At 33.8% G+C, this 4,991-nt stretch overlaps 1 pseudogene; it reads right to left on the bottom strand.

Moving 5' to 3' along the window:
• Nucleotides 1-3,334: 3,334 nt before the first annotated feature.
• LOC148938694 (U5 spliceosomal RNA) lies at nt 3,335-3,455 on the bottom strand (annotated as a pseudogene).
• Between the last annotated feature and the right edge of the window lie 1,536 nt (nt 3,456-4,991).

The following is a 4,991-nucleotide window of genomic DNA, read 5'->3' on the forward strand; positions in this document are numbered from 1 at the left end:
CTGTCCCTTTTATATACAGAGTAATTTATATTTATTTTAAGCTATAAACTTGCTGCTTACTTTAGTTGAAAACCTTTTCTATTTGTTTAATTACATTCTATGAAACTATAAAGTTTAATGAATACAATACTTTTGGTAGTGCAGAAAAAACTATCAATATTTCTATGATCTCTATTTTGATTTTCATGGATAATCAAAAAGTTTGTGTTAACGAACTGTAAGTAAAGAGCGACCCGGCTCAATAGTAACCGAAACTCTAAAATACAGAATTTCGATCAACAACAGATAAATCAAAAGAATTGGCTTATTATGCTGATTCCAAATATTTAAGTTTCATTAAGTTTAGTCTTATCTTTCAAAAGCAACGAGCCTGAGAAAATATGTCTGATTTTCGAAAAAAGGACGAAAGACCTAGAAGTCATGGAATTTTAATGAAAAACACATCATCAGACTCAGCGTATCAACGAACGTTGATACTGTAGAAGTTTCAAGCTCCTATCTGAAAAAATGTGGAATTTTGCCAGAAGAAAGATCACTGATGCGTGTTTGTTTTTTGTGTTTTTTTTTTGTTCAGCATAGTTGAAAGGCGCAGTAACTATGTCTTTGGACATAAAATACCTAAGGCCCCTGGGGAAAGGTTTTTAAGTTATAAATTTGCCCATTGTTTTATTTTTTATTGGGAAGTATGCATATATTTTTCGGGTGGGAGGGGAGGACGAATTTTCTGCTCGGAGAATTTTCCATGGAGAGAGAAGTTTCTAGGGGGTGAACTTTTCAGTGGAAATTTTACACTGGGTGAATTAATCAGAATTCCTATACGAAATGTCTTTAAATGTCTTGCTTTCTCTTTACCGATCCAATTTCACGCTTGGGGATGTTAAGGGTAATTGTCCAGGGTAAATTTTTGCCAGAATTGAATTGTCCAGAGGATATTTCTATGGGGTAATGGGATTTTTCTGTGAAGGTGGAGCCGGATATACTGGCGTTATCTAAAAAACGATCAAATTTTTCGGGTGGGAGGGGAGGACGAATTTTCTGCTGGGAGAATTGTCCATGGAGAGAGAAGTTTCTAGGGGGTGAACTTTTCAGGGAAAATGTTACACTGGGTGAATTTGCCAGAATTCCTATACGAAATTTCTTTATATGTTTTGCTTTCTCTTTACCGATTCAATTTTACGCTTGGAGATGTTAAGGGTAATTGTCCAGGGTAAATTTTTGCCAGAATTGAATTGTCCAGAGGATATTTCTAATACAGTACATTACTCCTGACAGTACTTGAAGACATTGTAACATTTTATTAAAGGCCAACAAAAGTTATTGTTTTTTGGCCATTTACGACCATTTATAAACTTGGCAAACTCTAGAAAAATCAAAACCAGCAGAAATTAACGTGAGTAGGGCTCAAAACCCCTATGCCTTCCCAAGGCCTCAAGTTAATTTCTGTTGGTTTTGAGTTTTACTCGGTTATTTATTGTGATTTCTTTTCGTTTTGGGTTTCATTTATTTATCGATGTTGATTTGTGATAGTTTCACGCTTGGTAGATTATTTGATTTTATTTTTGCTCATTTTTGGTTTAATGGAGTTCTTTTCTTTTCCTTGAAAAACTTATTTTGTGGAAACAGTTTCTTAACTAATTTCTGTTCGTTTTATATTGACATAGTCTTTTCGGGGAAAAAGAAAATAATAGTTTAAATCTTTTCTATTTTTTAAGACATTACAGTTTGGACTGTTATCTGTATTCCGGAGAAGAATTTTCAGCAATTTTGAACAACATACACCCTCTTAAAAATCTGGACACAAATAAAAGTGTTTAATTTAGTTTTATACATCCTCTAGTTGACCTGAAATAGAAAACTTGATACCATTCGCAAAAAAATCTGTTTACTTTCTTATAAGAACTTTCTTAAAAATAAAGGTGAAATGTACCAAAATGGTACAATTGTACTTCGTTTGGCATCACCGTCTTGCAGTGATGAGTGCAAAAAAAAAAAAAAAAAGAAAACAGAAACTCAGACACAACGTTACAAGATTGGCGTAAATTGTGTGAATTTTCTTTTCAGAATGCTAGAACTCAAAATTGGCACGATTAAGTCTTCATTGACAGATTTCGGCACCATATTCCGAAATCTGAAATGGTGAAGCCTTTTTCGATTGATTGCATGCGCTTTTGTGGTCGTAATTTTTTGTTCCCAGTTTCTGGCTTGACAAGAAATATATTTTCCTCGGTTCTGTGGTATGCCAGAAAAATAAACAAAAGCGGGAATTAAAGAAAATCTAACAAAAAAAAATACTTGTCAATGTCTAAGGTGGTATTTTAAATTATTTTCTGGCTGATATGCTGAATTATTCCCTATCGACAATAGAAATTATGATTAAAGAAATAAAAAAAAGAAATAGGTACTCAGTATACTGGTTTTGCAATATAGATGAATTATACAAAAACGTGGAAGTTAAAGGCGCATTTGACAAAGATAACCAGTAGATAGGATTTTCTAACGTAGAACTAAGGAGAAGCATGATCCTTGAAGGTCACATCTCTCCAAAATGTCCTTTAGGTAAGTGACATCAAAGTTTACTTCCTTATACAATGTTTTTGTGACATTGCAATTCTAAGCTTCGAAAAGATGTAAATTCTCAAACTTAGTTATGAGAACAAAATGTTTCGTAGCTTTCAAAATATAAATTAGAACGACAAGAAGGACCAAGTCAAAGATAAGAAATTAGATCGGCCGTTATTAATGCAACAGCGTAACTATATATAAAATTGCAGGCCAAAGACAATGTCCTGGGATTTTTGTCATGAAACAGAAGCCAAAGACATACATATGAGACAAAATTGTACTTGGCAAGGTCCTTCAATAGTTCCGATTGTTATTTTATTTGTGTTTTCCTTTTAATGAACTTTGAACTAGTTTTGTACACTTTTAATTACATATATTGAATTTATCTTTGACTAGTATTCAAAGACAAAGTCAAATAGCAAACCCTCCTTCTATATTGCCCAAAATTTCCCAAAGAGTTTCAGCTTCATTTTCATTGTCATTGGACAGTAGACTCTAAGATATTGGGTTTTGTCATTGTTATTGCGAAAGCAAAATGCACCCACTATGCGTCAATTTCTTTTTGACATACGCGAAATCGGTGCAATGCGCCAATTTGTAAAATGCAATTCGCAACCAACTCAAAAAAGCGCCCAAATGGCGCAAATGCGCACCACCTGGCAACTGTGGTTCTACTGACCTCTCATGTCATTTACGTGTCGTCAAACGCTAAGGGTAAGTAATTGGCCTTGTCAGGTAAGTAATGTTGGAATATTAAACTATACTACAAGAGTATAGGCTAGGGTGCCTTTCGGAATTCAAAATTTGTTAAGTCATCTAATCAAGTGCCCTCCCATCGGTAATCTTTAGTAAAGGGCGAAAGATTAACTTGATAAGAGGAGAGGCCAGAAATATGAAAATTCTAGTGTTGACCTGAGTATATAAAAATATATCCTAGTAAATCGAAATCGGTTTTTTCAAAAATTTTGAAAGCAATAAGGAATTCAATGTTCAATCAAGTAAATACGGGCAAAAAAATCATATGATGAGAAAACATATTCAATAAGCAGCAATTCATGGGCGACTTTAATGACATGGTACTTCGTACTTTTGTTGTTTGTAAAACTACATCCACAGAAAATAACATAAATATTCAGTAATCAGGCTCAAAAATAATTGTAATGTAAATGAGTAATCGATCAATTGCTGTAGCCAAAGGCCCCCCCTATTTAAATATTCCAAGAAGCTTGGCGGTAGTGAAGGACTTCTTAGTTTGATGTGTTGCCAACCCAATTGACTTGATGAAATGTGTGGGGACAAAGGGCATTTCACTTTTTAAGACTAGCCTTTGTGACTTAATGTAAATTTCAGCAATTTGATTCGATTCCTCGTTCAATTTAAAAATCAGTATTTAATAATTACAGTGTTTTCAAAAACATCTGAAATCTATAGAGTATACGCTGAATTCCCTCGTATGCTTGGGATTTTAGGCACAGTTCTTCCGTAATATTTCAAACATGTAAATTTATCAAGAAATTAATTTTTCCAAAAGGGCCCAAGGATCAACTTTACATGTCCCATTATTGTCTTAACAACATCAAATTATAGACTCTTTTCTTTCAACTGATAAATATGTGACATATAAAAGGAGCCCAAAGAACCAAATTTTCCAATGTGTTGTCAGGGGACCCCTCGAACGCAGTCCCACACTAAAAAAAATGACACTTTTGAGTTACCCCCATTCAGGGTTGCCACCGTCAGTAGGATTTTACTAGATCTAGTAAAAAAAATCTAGTAAATTTAGAGGATCTAGTAAATTTCCCGAAATCTAGTATAAAGTAATGAATTATAGTAAACGAAAAAATTTATTATTTTTCATGAATTCAAGGAAAAGAATTGGGGTCCATTCATTACAAAATCTGATTTCGATTACGTTATGGCTACTATTGCTATCATTTTTGCGATTTCGCGTCAACTGTAGCGCTTAAAAATTACTATTTTTCTCTCGGCTTCTTCTTGATACTCGCTTTGAAAGGAAAACTATTTAAAATTAGGACTGGTATGCCGGCTTAATTTGCTTTCAGAAAATTTTCCCAGACTCTCAGATTTTTTCAGTATATCTGAATTTTATGACATGAAGCGAAGTCGTCCAGAAGCGAAGCCTTCTGTGAGCCATGTGAACCTATTTCGTACCGTGCGAAAATGGTTTTTGCTGTTTCAGAGTGACAGTAATTTTATAACGTATCAAACAAAGTAGAACTTATGATTCAAAACAAAATCCATGATTCACGAGCAATTCATGTTTTTTAAATTAAATCTAAGGCATTTCCAATATCCATGGCAGGTGTCGAAAATCGTTATTTTCAGGAATAAACAGGGATGTCAACTTGACAAATTCCCATGTTCCGGGACAAAATGACATAAAAGAACAAAAAAGGAACACATTTTAG

This window comes from Artemia sp. Qi Xiang Cuo, unplaced genomic scaffold, assembly GCF_049724085.1.
Source record: "Artemia sp. Qi Xiang Cuo unplaced genomic scaffold, ASM4972408v1 HiC_scaffold_3023, whole genome shotgun sequence".
Taxonomy (NCBI): domain Eukaryota; kingdom Metazoa; phylum Arthropoda; class Branchiopoda; order Anostraca; family Artemiidae; genus Artemia; species Artemia sp. Qi Xiang Cuo.